The sequence below is a fragment of the Anolis carolinensis genome, chromosome 5 (assembly GCF_035594765.1).
Source record: "Anolis carolinensis isolate JA03-04 chromosome 5, rAnoCar3.1.pri, whole genome shotgun sequence".
Classification (NCBI taxonomy): domain Eukaryota; kingdom Metazoa; phylum Chordata; class Lepidosauria; order Squamata; family Dactyloidae; genus Anolis; species Anolis carolinensis.
Window position 1 is genome coordinate 99,577,062 of NC_085845.1, and position 7,390 is coordinate 99,584,451.

At 44.3% G+C, this 7,390-nt stretch overlaps 1 protein-coding gene across 4 annotated transcripts in view; it reads right to left on the bottom strand.

Annotated features, from left to right (window-relative positions):
* Window positions 1–1,245, bottom strand: part of dusp16 (dual specificity phosphatase 16) — a 56,821-nt gene extending 55,576 nt beyond the window's left edge. For 2 of the 4 annotated variants that reach the window (XM_008111365.2, XM_008111362.2), the window contains exon 1: window positions 683–1,102. The gene's annotated coding sequence lies outside the window, so the exon portion shown is untranslated. The other 2 variants (XM_008111363.3, XM_008111364.3) reach the window with 2 other exon arrangements.
* Window positions 1,246–7,390: the final 6,145 nt, after the last annotated feature.

Genomic DNA, 7,390 nt, shown 5'->3' on the forward strand with positions numbered 1-7,390 from the left:
GAGCACCCGCCAATTAAAAATTAAAAATAGCCCGTACTCGTTGCTGACCTAGCAACCCGAAAGATAGTTGCATCTATCAAGTAGGAAATAAGGTACCACTTATAAAAGAAGTGGGGAGGCAAGGTTAACTAATTTACAACCTGGAATGAGGAAGTGCCGTCAGAGTGGATAATGGAGCAGCTGCTCCGCCCTGTGGCCAGAATCAAACATCCCCTCAGGAGAAGGTTAAATTGCCTCTGCGTCTGTCTGTCTCGGTCTCTGTTTGATGTGCTTATGGGCATTGAATGTTTGCCCTATGTGTGTATAATGTGATCCGCCCTGAGTCCCCTTCGGTGTGAGAAGGGTGGAATATAAATACTGTAAATAAAATAAATAAATAAATATTCGCTTATTCAACGTTCTGCCGGCCTGTTTAGGTTGGATAAGTGAGACTCTACTGTATATGGCTGTGTGGAAGGGCCCTAAGACTCCAAGATCTTTCTCACATGGACTGTTGTCGAGCCAGGGATACTGAAGAGAACCCCGGGCTTGTTGTGGCGCCAATGGTAAACAAACAGGCCCACAGGGCGGGAGGGGACGGAGAAGATGGCTCTTCCCTTTGGCCCACGCTTCCAGCGGCCCTCTCTTCAAGTCTGGACATGGACAGGGGTGACACAACCTCCCCCTTTCCCCAAAGACTTACTTTTCCCCGCTTTAAAAGCACCGCCGCTGCTGCCACCGGGCTCTTCGCGCTCTGCCAGGCTCCCTCAGTCTCTCTCTCTCTGTGTGTCTCTCTCTCAAGGCTCCCTTCTTCAAAGCCGGTGGGAAATTTCCCCTGCGCTTTGGAGTCTCCCGGTGCGTGCGTGCCTGTGTTTGTGTCCCCCCCTGCCCTAGTTCAGAGAAAAGGGGTTCCTGGGGAGAAGAGGCTTTTCTTCCTCCTTGAAGATGAGAAAAAGGAAGGAAAAGGAGGGGGGAATATCCCACCGACAGATAGTCGCCTTGTAATTAAAGGTAGAGAGCAAACAGGCTGAATAATTGAATTGTACGGAACAAAACAAGGAGGGAGGAGGAGGGGAGAGGGAGAGAAGGAAGGAAGGAGAGAAGAGTTTTTGCTGGTCAGTAAACTTACAGGCAGCCGCCGAGATGAGGTCATTGGTGTAAAAATAAAGCGATGGCGTCATTTGAAACCAATCCCAGTGAATGAACTCAGCCTGGAGGGAAGGGGAGGGAAGGGGAAGGAGGATGGAGAAATGCGGGCTGTGGGAGGAGAGGCCAGAAACGCCTGGCAGTCTCGCTGGCTCCCGGCCCAGTTGCTCTCCCTCCTCCCCGCCTTCCAGCCATGCCTCCCCCTTTGCTCTCTCTTAGGGCCCTTCCACGCTGTCATATCACCCAGAAGTAGACCTACAAGCCACTCTAAACACCTTCGCAGAAGCATACGAGAAGCTCGGCCTCTCACTGAACATGGAGAAAACCAAAGTGCTCTTCCAACAGGCACCAGCTAACCCCTCTGCAATGCCAGGAATACAGCTTAATGGTGTAACACTAGAAAACGTTGACCATTTCCGCTACCTTGGCAGCCACCTCTCCACAAAAGTCAACATTGACACTGAAATACAACACCGCCTGAGCTCTGCGAGTGCAGCATTTTTCAGACTGAAGCAGAGAGTGTTTGATGATCGGGACATCCGTAGTGCTTGTTTATAAAGCCATTTTTCAGAATGAAGCAGAGAGTGTTATATGATCGGGACATCCGTAGAGATACCACAAGGTGCTTGTTTATAAAGCCATTGTCCTCCCAACCCTGCTCTACGCCTGTGAAACGTGGATGGTCTACAGACATCACACCAAACTCCTGGAGCATTTCCATCAGCGTTGCCTCAGAAAAATCCTGCAAATCTCTTGGGAAGACAGGCGAACAAATGTCAGCGTGCTGGAAGAAGCAAAGACCACCAGCATTGAAGCAATGCTCCTATGCTATCAACTCCGCTGGACTGGCCACGTTGTCCGAATGCCCGATCACCGGCTCCCAAAGCAGTTACTCTACTCCGAACTCAAGAATGGGAAACGGAATGTTGGTGGGCAGGAAAAGAGATTTAAAGATGGACCTAAAGCCAACCTTAAAAACCGTGACATAGACACTGAGAACTGAGAAGCCCTGGCCCTTGAGCACTCTAATTGGAGGTCAGCTGTGACCAGCAGTGCTGCGGAGTTCGAAGAGGCATGAATGGAGGGCTTAAGGGAGAAACGTGCCAAGAGGAAGGCGCGTCAAGCCAACCCTGACCGGGACCACCTTCCACCTGGAAACCGATGTCCTCACTGCGGTAGAACATGCAGATCAAGAATAGGTCTCTTCAGCCATCTACAGACACACCCCCCAAGACATCAGAAATGGAAGACAATTGTCCTCGAACTATGAGGGATTGCCTAAGTAAGTAAGTATCACTCAGAATATCAAGGCAGATCTTCTACAATGCTGCAAGTCACTTTGACCTACAAGAAACAAAAAGTGGGTGCTATAAACAATATCAAGGAGCCCCGGTGGCGAAGTGTGTTAAAACACTGATGAACTTGCAGACCGAAAGGTCGCAGGTTCAAATCCCAGGAACGGAGTGAGTTTGAAAACATGCCAATGTGAGTAGATCAATAGGTACCGCTCTGGTGGGAAGGTAACAGCGCTCCATGCAGTCATGCCAGCCACATGACCTTGGAGGTGTCTACGGACAACACCAGCTCTTCGGCTTAGAAATGGAGATGAGCACCAATGCCCAGAGTCAGACATGACTGGACTTAACGTCCTTTACCTATAAACAATATCATACCAAAGCTGACTGGCACAACCTGGGGGGGTCACAACCAGAGACTGCTGCTCAGTCGTTTAATTGTCTCCGACTCTTCGTGACCTCATGAACCAGCGGGGCTTGAGGAATCCAAGGCAGGAGTTAAAATTGCTGAAAGAAACATTAACAACCTTAGGTATGCAGATGATACCACTCTGATGGCCGAAAGCGAGGAGGAGCTGAGGAGCCTTATCACCAAGGTGAAAGAAGAAAGTACAAAAGCTGGGTTGCAGTTAAACGTCAAGAAAACCAAGATCATGGCAACTACACCTATTGATAACTGGCAAATAGAGGGAGAAAATGTGGAGGCAATGACAGACTTTATATTTCTAGGCGTGAAGATCACTGCAGATGCAGACTGCAGCCAGGAAATCAGAAGACATCTACTTCTTGGGAGGAGAGCAATGGCCAACCTTGACAAAATAGTGAAGAGCAGAGACATCACATTGGCAACAAAGGTCCGCATAGTCAAAGCAATGGTATTCCCCATAGTAACCTATGGATGCGAGAGCTGGACCATAAGGAAGGCTGAGCGAAGGAAGATAGACGCTTTTGAACTCTGGTGCTGGAGGAAAATCCTGAGAGTGCCTTGGACCGGAAGAAGATCCACCAGTCGATCCTCCAGGAAATAATGCTGCTCACTGGAGGGAAGGATATTAGAGGCAAAGCTGAAGTATTTTGGCCACATCATGAGGAGACAGGAAAGCTTGGAAAAGATCATGATGCCGGGGAAAATGGAAGGAAAAAGGAAGAGAGGCCGAGCAAGCGCAAGATGGATGGACGGTATCCTTGAAGTGACTGGGTTGACCTTGAAGGAACTGGGGGCGGTGACAGCCTACAGGGAGCTCAGTGAAGACAAAGACAAAACCAAGGTCATGACACAACATCTTTTATAGAACTCCAATATTTATTTATTTATTTATTTATTATTCAGACTTATATGCCGCCACTCCCCTAGGGCTCGGGGCGGCTTACAAGAACAGACTAAAATCTAAAACAATTTAAAAATAGAAGTAACAGAAATCAAAAGCCTATGATATGCCAATGATAACGCACTCTGTGTGCATTCAGCCGGCTTTTTACATTGTCCAATCAAGGGGCTGAGAAGGAATTCCAAGTGGATAGCAATATTAATAATAAGAAATAAATAAATAAATAAATAAATAAATAATGCCCAGCTGCTCTATTTTGGCCACATCATGAGAAGACAGGAAAGCTTGGAAAAGATCATGATGCGACTGAGCAGCAGCAATATTAATGTATGGAATTCTTTGTGAATAAAGATGCCTGCCTTTTCCATATTTGGTACGCTTACACGTTTTGAGCATTTGTTGCCGTGTGAGTGTCCCTTCTGCAGATTGAATAAAAACTTATGTTGTTTGCCTTTACGCTGGTGAGATCCTGATTTCTCGACTCGGAACATTTGTGATTAGAGGAACTCACCAGGTTTTCCCTCAATATCTAGTAAAGGTAAAGGTTCCCCCTGACGTTAAGTCCAGTCATGACAGACTCTGGGGGTTGGTACTCATCTCCATTTCTAGGCTGAAGAGCCGGCGTTGTCCATAGACACCTCCAAGGTCATGTGGCTGGCATGACTGCATGGAGCGCCGTTACCTTCCTGCCGGAGCAGTACCTATTGATCTACTCACATTTGCGTGTTTTCGAACTGCTAGGTTGGCAGGAGCTGGGGCTAACAGCGGGCGCTCAATCCGCTCCCGGGATTTGAACCTGGGACCTTTTGGTCCTCAAGTTCTGCAGCTCAGCGCTTTAACACACTGTGCCACCAGGGGCCCATCCTCAATATCTACAGGTTAGCTAAAGCTTCAAATTTTCCTGCTTCCCTATTGCACAACGAAATTATCACACACCACAAAATAATACACTCATCCCTCCACACTCCAACCACCACCATCACACAGCCTCCAATGCAATGTCAATGCAAAGCTATGGAGTTCAACATAGCCACAGCTATGTTAAATTATTAAAAATACTTGATAGTTTAGGAAAAAATTAAGTATAAACTTTTAAAATAAGTACAAATGATCATAGTTGTTATATGCCTGGAAACATTGTAAATTGTATTTAAAATTAAGTTTTTCTTATGGAGTTCAACCTGGGGAGTCCGATTCTGGTATCAGTGTCAATGGATTACATTGCCTTCACACTGAAAATGTTGATTAAACATCTGTGATGTCACAACTTGATCACTTCCACTATCTCGGCTATTGCTGCTATTGCAATGTAAATTGGCAGAAAGGTAGGTAATGATAGTGTGAATAAATTATCAAAATTTGGTTGAGATAATGCTTCTGGGGGAATTCTAATTTTGCTTTTCATAAATTTAGCGTGGGGATTTGGTTAACCAGTTTAAATTCATGAGTAAACCAAGTTTTTTTTAACCTGACAAAAGTTTGGGAGGGGGGGTTGAACTTGTAAACCCTCCCAGCTCCGGGCTTGGTGGTTTCCCCAAAATTATGACGCCACAGTTATTTTTCTGACTTTTCTTTACATTTCTGAACCATCTTCAGTCTTCCCACTTTTTCAGTTTCAGTAAATGTCCATGACTTGGATACTCAGATCCTATGCCTTTATTTATTTTTTTCCTCTGTTGTTGTCCTTGAAATAGCATTTTCTCCATCCTTTTAAAAAAAACTCACATTCTGGTTATTAAATTGCCTTTCCACTTATTACACAGCAGTGGCATATATTAGCATCACAAATTAACCCTGACTCCTTTGAAAGGCAGCCCTTTACACACCTGGGATGCGAGCCAAGTCAACCTAGTGAGGAATGAGGTATTCTGTGTTCTCTGCACATTTTCCATGTATTGATTGTACACTTGTGTACATAGAGCCTATGATTATACAGTTGACATGCAACATCAGGAACTCTGCATGTTCTAGAAAGAAATCAAGTCACTTCTCCTTTTATTTTCAACCTATAAGCCATTGTGGCCCAGGAGTGCATTTACACTGCAAAATTAATACAATTTTGCATCTCTTTAAGTTCAAATTGCATTAATTCTATACTCCAGATACAACTCTAGTCAGCAACAACACATCTTGAACAGATCCAGTGACTTTGGCTCCATCAACATTCAAACCTGCCTAAGTAGAGGCATACAGAGAGTTCATGAAAACCCATAAGTGTCATCTATGTAAATACAGGATCTCATCATACTAGAGCATGGATCCACTTTAAATCCAGTTTCTGGCTCCTGCAGAATTCTGGGGCTTGTAGTTTACAGAGGGGCCTTTAAATTGCTCAGCCAGACAGGTCCTGGGCCTCACAAAACTACAAATCCCAGAATTCTGCAGGAGGCAGAAACTGCATATAAAGTGGATCCATAAATGTGTAGTTTGTCAGTCGGAACTCATAGTTATTCATATGTAATCTCCAATGTATGTACAGATTAGCAGTCTGTATCCAACTACACAAACTATTAAGGTGTTATAAAAATACATATAAGGAGGGGATCACAGTTGCCCCACCTGCTCTGTCATCCTCCTCCTTATGAAGAGTAACAATCTCAAGAGTTTTCTTCATGATCCCCAAAGCACGGTTCTGGATGGGAGAGCCTCTTCACAAACAGGAAACACTTCTTTTTAGACCCTTAAACAGAGCTTCTCCTTCATCTCAACCCCATTCCAAAAGGTGGAGGCCTCTCCTAGGCAATATAAGACCTATAAACTGCATGCTGATCTTTTTTGCCCATTTGTTTTTGCCTTTGGCCCTTCTCAACCATAGAATGTGTCATCTGCCTTGAAAACCTATCTGGAATCGAATTTGATCCTCAGGTTGAAAGAGGTTCCTCACCCTTCTTTTACATGTTTTCAATCAACCAAGTTATAAAATATATACTCTATCTGACACTGGATTAAACAGAATTCTAGCATAGGGAAAAATGCATAAATAGAAATTATCACAGCCAACTGAACATGGGCCCTTTCACAATACACATTTGTAATGATTTCACCTTAAATTACCTATCCTTGCATACACACAAGGAATCTGATGATTATCTGACTTGGGAAATAACTAGAGGGATTTGCTCAAGCTTTCCATCCCCAGGAGATTATCTTAACGGGGTCACAGAGGGGCAACTGTCTCTAGGTTACATTTTGATACATTAAGAGGCAGTTGATATGCACTTCATATAAAATACAGTACAGTGTTCCCTCACTTATCGCTGGGGTTAGGTTCCAGGACCACCCGCAATAAGTGAAAATCCGCGAAGTAGGGACACTATATTTTAATATTTATACATTATTTTAGTAGTTTTACACTATTTTAAGTCTTTATCAACCAATTGTGTGCGGATAAATCACCTCCTTCTCCTCCCGTTGCTGCTTGGGCTTCTTTTCTCTCCGTTTGGCTTCACATCCCTCCCATTCTTAGGCTGTAAATAGTAATTTTTTTATTATTTATAATACTCTTTTAGAGTCTATTGAAAAACCGTGAAACAGCAAATCTGCGAAAAGTGAACCGCGAAGTAGTGAGGTAACACTGTACACAGCTGAAAAGATACAAGTTACATAGAAATAATCAAATTGATACAATTTATTGAAGGGTTA